Source organism: Rhipicephalus microplus, chromosome 4 (genome assembly GCF_043290135.1).
Source record: "Rhipicephalus microplus isolate Deutch F79 chromosome 4, USDA_Rmic, whole genome shotgun sequence".
Taxonomy (NCBI): Eukaryota; Metazoa; Arthropoda; class Arachnida; order Ixodida; family Ixodidae; genus Rhipicephalus; species Rhipicephalus microplus.
The window spans coordinates 90,032,845-90,042,469 of NC_134703.1; positions in this window are offsets into that span (position 1 = coordinate 90,032,845).

The following is a 9,625-nucleotide window of genomic DNA, read 5'->3' on the forward strand; positions in this document are numbered from 1 at the left end:
ATGCCAGAACTGCTGACCATGATTCAAAAGCTTTGCGCAAAATATTGTCGAGCTTAAAGCAGGAGCAAGCGAATTCAGCAGCTCCATGTGCCATTGCGCTCCAATGGCACCCTCCGCCATAGGTAGCGCACATAAAAGCAACTTCTTGAAACATGCATTTGCTTGGTGTTTGCATTTTTTCATGATGATGTTTGCGAGAAAGATAAAATATTTTGGTAGCGAGAAGGCTAAGAAGGAGTAAGTGAATCAGACGCGATTATTTATAGATATAGGAGGTGGTGGCAGAATAAAAGTTCGTGTGATATAATTATCTACAAAGGAAACTTCAGCCAGAGAGGAGTTTTTTTGCACTTCGAAATTAACTTAACGTACCTTGGCTGGTCAGTGATACCACTAGGATTTTTTCTGTTTCATACACCCGTTCTTTCAGGTACCACTATTTAAAATTAAGCGTAAAAATTGCCACGCGCTGCTAGGGGCTCGAAGAAGCGTATAAGCAGACGTGGCGGTCGAAATGTCACACATGAATGAATCAAAAACTTTATTTATCCCATGGTTAAGGGAAAGGGGCAATAGGAAAGAGGGTGGTGGGAACGAACTTCATGAAGTAGTCCTCCTCTACCCTCTCAGCCCACTCCAGAATGGCCTCCTGAATGTCGGGCCTCGAGCTGCGCAAGGCAGCCTCCCAGTGCTCCTCACTGGAAATCAGGCGTTTCAAAAAAAGGGGGAAGAGGATTCTTAGGGCAGCGCCACATGATGTGTTTCAAGTCTGCTGTGGAAGAGGCACAGAATTTAAAAGAGGGGGAATGGTAACAGGACGAATGAATGCGGTGTAGGAGGTAAGGCGAAAGAAAAGTGCGAGTCTGCAGCTGTCGCCACAGAATTTCGCACCTGCGTGAAGCTGTGCGCGTGAGTGGCGGGAAAATTAGGCGGCCTAATCGGTAGTAGGCGCAAATGTCATGGAATGAAATATGGCGATCCCGCGTTGTAAACGGCGCCTCCTCCATTGCGAGTTGCAACACATCGGATGCGTGTGCTCAGGCAGTGAATCCTTAGGCACTCGCATGAGCCGCCTCGTTTCGGCAAGGCCCGCATGCGCGGGAGCCAAGATTAGTGCTACAAGTCAATCAAGGAGATTATGCAAAAGTAGGAAAAGGGCTAGCTTAAAACCCCTACCCACTCCGAAATTATATAAAGCTGTTTTCGTGTCGCTGAATATAACGAATGAACAAGGTGTTGGCAGGGCCAGGGGTCCGTCTCTTCCGCTTTCTCCGAAGAAGAGGCAGGAACGGAGGTGGCCGCAGCAACCTGGCCGTGAGAGTTGATTACCGATAATGCATATTGATGCCCGTTTCCGCAATCGGCGGCGTCAACATAGAGCAGATCATTGGAGGAGGAGATTTTTTTTTTGTTTTGAGAGCCTTCACACGCTGCCTCCTGCGCTGTTTCTGGTGCTCGGGGTGCATGTTTTTCGGAAGTGGGGGAATGTATAGGTTCTCGTGTATGTGGTGTAGAATGGTGTACTCGACCTTGGGGATGGGTGACGGAGTGCGAGAAAAGGTTTGTAGAATGTGTCGGCCCGTCACGGTGTTAGAAAGTCTGTTATACTGAGACGCAATATGGGCATCTCCGAGTTCAGCAAGAGTGTTGAAGGTACCGGTACGCGTAAGCATTTCAGTTGATGTCCTTATAGGCACCACTAAAGCGAACCTATACGTTTTGCGTAAACGGATGTCAAACTGATCGGATTCTGATTTAAGAAAGTGCAGGTAAGGTGTTGTACATGTTATTTAACTTATAATGAAGGCTTGGACCAAGCAGAGGAGTTTGTCCTTCTTGAGTCCGCCATATTTATCGCTGACCTGACCCATAGGTCACATGGTGTGATCAACAGTGGTGTGAAGTGTTTTTAGTGTTTATGTGTTGACCCGATCACTTTGAAGTTGTAAACCGAGCACGCGGATTTTAGAATATAATGTCCACCGAACAAAAAAAGCTGTCCCGGCCGCATACGGCAATTCTTACTCAAAAACACCTGACTGCGAATTACTCCCACTTCGACAGCGTCGATATTGAGCATAACTTATTGGAGATTATTCCTCGCAAAATTAACACATCTGATCTTTACGTTCTGATTGTCTACAGCCACCCTCGAGACGAACATCACCGCTTTGACTCCTTTTTTTTTTGCCCAAGCCTTTGCTGCTGCCATCAACCATTCTCTTTTAATTCTTGGCGATTTCAACGTGCCCAACCTGTTGTGGGGTCACACAGTTTACACTCCTGAGGACAGAGCCCTGTGGATACACATACAAGACTACAGACTCACGCTTCACTGACAATGATGCACCAAACAGGCTAGGAAACATCATATCGAAAGATACATCTCCCGACCTTACCCTTACACGCAGAATTCCAGAATTCAGCGCGTTACATGGAGCAACCTGGAAGTTAATCTTGGTAATGATCACTACATCATTAACACCACAGCACAATCCAAGCACAAACCCTCCGCGCCTAAACCAGTCAGTCATACAAATTGGGACAAATTTCGAGAGGCTCGTTAGATGTCGGCTCCCAGAAATATCCGAGACATCTCAAAATGGGAAAAGCAACTTCACTCAGATGCTGGGGCGCATACTACCACTTTGCACCCCACTCTCACAACGGCTCATGCCAAGCTTCTACATATGTGGGAAGCCAAAGAGTCTCTTTTGAAGAGTTGGTTTAAGGGATGGCACAACCGAAAGCTAGAACTCCAAATAGCCAAGTTAGACAAGCAGATCCAGGAGTACGCCACACAACTGGCCTGCCAGCAGTGGGACCAGGTGTGCGACAGCTCGCAATGAAACCTTAACAGCAAACGCACATGAAAACTACTGCGCCACTTCTTAGACCATACCACTTCATGCACACGTCAAAGCCACAGCATAAAAAAACTTTTATATGCTCACAAAAACAATCTGAATGGACTCTTCAACCACCTCCGCAATAAACATCTGCCTTCCACTCATAATTAAAACAAACCAAAGTACACTGGAAAGCCCAATTAGTTTTTAAGCGCCGCTATCACGGCAACAGAAGTTTGGCATGCGGCCACCCTGCGAACAACGTCAGCACCAGGTTTAGACCAAATTAGCAACAAAGTACTTCGCAATCTAGACGACAACTCCATCATGGCCACCACAGATTATTTCAAATACTGCTTGGACACTGGCACCCTTCCAAGTTCCTGGAAGAATGCCAGGGTATATAATTTGCATTCCAAAGCAAAACAAACCAGTGAACATTTCTAATTTCAGGCCTATTTCACTACTCTCTTGTCTTGGTAAAACAGTTGAACACGTTACACTCAACCATATGAATAAATACATAGAAGACAACAGTCATTACCACCAGAATTGGTGGTTTTCGAAAATCTCTGTCATTCCAAGATGTCGTGCTTCGACTGAAGCACGACACATATACATCATCATTACACCCAACAGCAGCCTAGATACGCAAACAGTATTGAGCTTGCACCTCCAAGAGGTTTTAATAACGTTGCTCATTCCGCCATTCTCTGAGAGCTTAATCTCATAGGGGTTGGTGAAACGACGTATGACTATATAGTTACCGTTTTAGCAAACCGTACCGCAACCATACACAAAGGCACAGATCAATCGCCGTCTTACGCTTTGGGAAGCTACGGCACGCCCAAAGGGTCTGTGCTGCCGCTGTTTCTTTTTAATGTCTCTATGATTCCGTTGGCGCGAGCATTGAGATCTATCTCTGACCTCAACTTTTCACTCTACGCCGACGACAAGACTATTTGGATGACTGGTGCCTACGATGGATAAATTCAAGACACCCTGCAAGGCGTGGCAAATACCGTCGTGGCACTTGCATGGTCTATGAATCTTTCATGTTCCCCTCAGAAATATGAGCTACTTCTCCAACCACCTCCCAGAAGGGGCGAAAACACATATCCAACATACAGGTAATTCTACATGCCATACATGAAAAAAGTTGCCTCGGGTTGCTCATCGTCGTCTTCTTCGTTCACTGGCACAGAACTTGTTCACTGTTCACTGGCAGAAAACACCGGGTGGCAATATGTAAGACATCAGGTTTCAATAGCGGCCTGTTTGATCACATGGAGCAAAGATTTTCCGAGAATCAGCCAGGAATTCATGCGCTTCTGATGTGTGCAGCAACTACAAAAGGGGTATTTCTCGACAGTATCTATTTTAGTGCGTATAGCTAGAACACCTTTCTCCAACAGTTTGCAAAGGCTTGATGACACTCCTAATTACTTTTCACCTGCGAAAGCAGGACTTGCGCAAAGCTACAAGATTGCGCCACGAAAATCAGAATATATTGCCGGCTGCTGCGTGAAGAAGGGAGACACCAAGTTTGGAACGCGTCAGGAAAATACAGGCGGCACGGCGAGAATACTTCGTGGCCATTAGAACTAAGCTCCGCCGATTGCATCGTTCCGAAACGCAAATCCTTGCCGCCGTTGTCTTTCGGCTACGCGCTAATGAGACGCACTGAATGGAGGCAAACAGCGAATCAGTACCGACCTTGTTACAGTTGATGCAAATGCGGAAAGATTTCCCAGCTGGCTTTTTGGGTGCTCAAGTGACAAAACTCAAAAACCCCCTGCTGAATCAGACAGTACAGAGAAAAATAAAGAAATGAAGTGAAACTATGCAACAATGAATCCACTAAATGCGTTTCCGACGGCGTACGAAGCAAGCGTACTTTACCCTCAAAAGGTAGAGCTAATGTAATGTTCATTGTTTTCGCGTCAGTTAGAACTCTGTCATTTTGAATCAGATAGCACTATGTGTTAGCATGTGGGTGGGGCCCTTATTCTAGGGCTCTACTAGCTTTAGCGGCTCGCTACGCCTGGTTGAGGAGCGCTAGTTGCATCTCTAGATCTTCGCTGGCGAGCTAAGTCTCCCACTGCGCCCTTCCGGACATTTTGCCGGCTATTTGCAGTGAGTTAATTCCGGTTGGCCTGTTCTGATAATCCCACGTTATGTGGGTGAGAGTGGGCCTGCCGCCGCACCACGGACAACTATCGCTGTGCATCGCAGGGTGAATGGCATGCTTCGGCGAAAGATCTGGATATGTGTGTGTTTGTATATGGCGCCATTCATAAGAGTTCCGTCTGGTTAGAGCTGTGTGTGGTACGCTGTGCTTTCGTCACTGAAGGCGTTGGTTCTCAAGGATATCTCGCGGTAAATAGGGGCTAACGTCGAAGTGGTAGGCCACTCGGTGGGTAAAGCACGACTTGTGCCGTCCACTCTCGCATTGTCATCAAATCCTGCGTGACCCGGGCACCCAATGGTAGCATGGTACTGAGTTAGGTCCGGTCCTTATAGGCGAATGGTGTTGTGTGGTAGTCTTCCCGTGAGAAAGAGTCTACATGCGACCATAAGGGACGATCGTTCCAGAATATTCTTAACTTTAATAGCAGGTGTGATAGATAAAGCCTCAGCTTTATTCGCAGACGCGGCTTGAGCCGTTGCGCAAGTCAGAAGGCCTTGACCCGGGGCAGCTCCTACGACTGAGCGCGTACTTGTTCGTGCCACATAGGGCGACATTTTCGTACACCATGTCCGGATCGTTCTTGAATTGCCGCTTTAACTTGCGAGCTCGTGCACTCCTACGACCCCTATTTTATCGTGGGCTCACATTTTTTGGGATAGGAGTACTAAAATCTTTTCACGTAGCTCTTTAGCCATAGACTACAGTTCCTCTCCCGCATACTAAGGACGAGCAGGGTAACCTACACGGCATAGCGATTTTCTCCCAGGAGTGGTTAAGGTAAGCCTTTTCCGTTGAGAAATGACACTGCTGCGCGAACCTCTTCATAATGCTTGTGTATACCGAAGGCTGAACGTTCTGTGGACGGTCCAAGTGGTAGGCCGAAAGCCGCGTTGTACGATGTTTGGATCAACGCATATAGGGACTTTAAATAAATTTAATTGATCTCCTGGAAAGGAAGACTATATGTTAGCCGACTGAGGACAAAAGCCTGAACCAGACAGGGTGTCTCAGCTTTCTTGAAACCTTTTCGGTGATAGGTGACTCTATAAATCATACGGGACATCTGCTTCACCGTTGTTCTGATGGTTGCGATTGTGTGGTCCACTCGCTTGTTTCTTTGTAGCCACAGTCCGAGCACTCGATTTTTCTGTACCTCCTTTATCTTGTGATCTCCTAGAAAGTGGTCGACAGGCTCGTGAATTCAGAGGCCTCTATCTAGGATTCTAATAAATTTGCATTTATCGGGAGCACAGCTCAATCCGCTGTGATTAGAGAAGTCATCAACAGTGGTCACTACGTCTTGTAGGATTTGCTCTTTTTGTCCCAAAGAACCACTGTTGGTCTATAGGGTAAAATCATCCGCATAGAACACGTACTCTAGCCCTGAAAAACCGTCTAGTCATTTCGCTAAGCGTCTCATGCTGATGTTGAAGAGAAGAGGGGATAGTATCGCCCCTTTTGGTGTGCCTTTTTGGACATAGGAAACGTATTTGAGCGTGTATTGCCCAGGCCTATTGTAGCAGTGCGAGAGGTTAGAAAAGAGCGAACGTAGTCATATATGTTTTGCCCACAACTGATGCCATTTAGTTCAGATAAGATGAGCTGATAGAACATAGTGTCAAATGTGCTTTTCACATCAAGAGCTACGACGAGATGTTCTGCACCAATCATGGTATTGCAGATAACCTCTTCTCGAAGAAGGAAGACGTCCTGCGTTGACAAATGTTGGCGAAATCCAAACATGCTAGTTGGAAAAAGGTTCTGATGTTCAATGTAACGCAGGAGACGTGTGGGAATCACCTTTTCGAATAATTTGCTAAGACAGGATTTTAATGTTATTCGTCTTAGATTTTGTAGGTCGGGTGTTTTTTCTGGCTTCGGAATAAGAATAATTTTGGCTTGCTTTCAATGTTGTGGAACCACGCCCTTCACCATACCTATTCATTAAAATACTGATGAAGCTCTTTCAGGTGTTCGTCGCTCAGACTCCGAATCATCGCGTTTGTCAGCTGGTCAGGTCCAGGGGCAGTATTGCGCTTCGATGCTTGCGCGGCAACGAAAAGTTCTGCCTTGGTGATCGGTGCGTCGAGCACTGCGTTTTCTTGACCTTGGTATGCTAAAGTGCACGGGTGAGTAGTGACCTATGTACTTGTCTCGAAGCTTAGTGAGAACGGCGTCATCTGTTCCTGAAAATTCCGCGGTGAGCTTCTTAAGAGTTCGGTTTGCGGCCATTTTGATTTTACCAGGCTCCATTATACTGCGCAGTATTGCCCTTGTCTTGGAGGTGTGTGAGGTTTCTCGGAGTGAGTTGCGGAAATTCTCCCAGCTCACCATATCCAACTGCTGCGCGTAAGGTTTTGCCCGCTCAGGTATCTCAGCAATTCTATGGTCAATTTTCTATTAAGTCGCCGTTGTTTCGAACACTTGGTCAACCCTCTCCTGGCTTCCTACAAATGTAGCAGATGGCTACCGACTACCAGAATTTCCGCTGTGAGCATAACCCGCATAAAAGTTTTTTGTGAGCCTCTCGTATGAGCGTTGCCCAGTCTTCAGCGCTATCCGGTAAAATTTCGGGCAGTGGGACTTTACGATAAGTTACACAATCTGTTATTACAACGTGACAAGGACATTACCAAACTTTGGGAGAGGGTATCGACACGCTGAAGATATAATGGTCACTACCGAGATTTTTTCCTAGGTTGCTCCAAAACACCTCGTCAACATCATTTATGAATGCGAAATCAGGAAATGTGTCTACACTGACGCTGTTACCCAGTCTCGTAAGGTGTCGCGGGGTTACGAGAAGTTGGAGCACATGCGCATCACCAACTCGATTGTGTTCCCGGTATTTCGGGGTATCTGTTTGGTACACCCTGGTAGTTTTAGGGGCATTGAAGCCCCCGAGAAGCAGTAGTTGATCCTGGATGCTGGAATTACTCTTGGCATATCGAATGAGTGCGCCCTAATAAGCCTTCTTTTCTTTGGGGGCGGGGGGCTGTTCAGGTTTGTGATTATGGTTCTGGCTTTGCTACGCTTTTGAGGTAGTACACTTATGATTTCGTGGTTATTGCTGCTAGTTATCAGATAATCAATACTATATATAGTCACTATATTCTTAAAAACCAAAGTGGCAACTTTAGGGTAGTCTGGCTTGTTTGACTGGCTTATTACCAACCTCTTGCAGACAAATGACATCAGGTTTGACTGGCGCCGTATTAAGGAATTGTTTTAGAGCGGCCGCCGGTTTGCGGAAGGTGCGGCAATTCTATTGCAAAGTTTCAAGATATTCGGAGTGCGCTCGTGTTTTACTCGCCATGGTTAGTGCTATGGCTGTCCGAGGTTAGGAGTTGTTTCAGACGATGGATAGACGGAGCCCCCGGGCTGCTTTTATATCGTTTAAAAACAGCGGTCCTTACGCTGGCTACAGATTCATCGACATAACTTTTTGGCTCTGGAATTCGGCATACATTCGCTGCTGAACGCTTTGCATGCTTTGTAGTTGCTGCATTACTTTTGTAATGTACCTTCCATAGACTATGACTTGATTGTAACCTGGCCGGATGTGCCGGTTGCTTTAGAAAGTGTTTTTTTGCTCAATTTCGTACCGCGGGTAGCCTTGAGAGAGGTGAATTCTCGTTTTATTTCTGCGAAGCTCTCACGGAGGAGTTTGTCGTCACTAAATTTTTTTTATATTCCAGGTTAGCCGTTATAGAAGCAGTGGAAGGAGCAACTCTTGCATAGCTCACCATGTTCAGGCGCTTGCTTAATCGCAGGGCCTGTACCGCATGATTTAGCTGACTTGTGTGAGTGGGAATTGGGTGAGCTCTTGTGAGCAAAGTCCTTCCGGGTCCGAAATCTGTATCTAGATCTGTATCTAGAGCTGAACCTTGGGCGAGTCTCTGGCAACTCCGGCCAGTGGTCCAGTGCAGATTGTTCATCCTCAGAACTGAACCACCGGGGGTGTTGAGGTGGCTTCGGTGAGGTGTCGTTTAGAGTACGCTGGTGCAGACTAGCCCTGGAGGTTCTTTTCTGTGGACGTTTGAGTCGTTTCCAGCAACTTCGGTCCCCTGTCAAATGACCCTCGCCACAAACTGCACACTCTGGAGAGCACTCGTGTCCAGCTGCAGGGTCCCGTTGTCCACAAACGTGACACACTCGAGTTTGCGGCTGGGGGCAGACGTCTGAACGGTGACTAACCTGATGGTACACTTCGTACACCTAGGTGATAACCTTGGAGGGGTAGCAAGCAAGTTCTCCGCCGTTGTAATAGACGTACCGAGGTGTAATACCTAAAAAAATGCTATAACAGCTGTCTTGGTGATTTTAAACGTACGTGCTTGTAGAATTTCGACCCCTAGTGTGCGTATGCGGAGATTGGCTTTTAGCGCTTCACGCGTCGTGTGGGAGTCTAAGCCGTGAACGACGCACTTGATTGTCCCTTCTCTGGTCGCTACGTAAGCATTGACTGAATGTGGCCGGCCGTTTTTTTTTTTATGGTAGTAATACGACTCACGTGGTCCGCCACTGTCTGGTGTGGCGTCGAAACAATAAAAATGTTGGAACCTCGCTTTATTCTGAGCCAAAA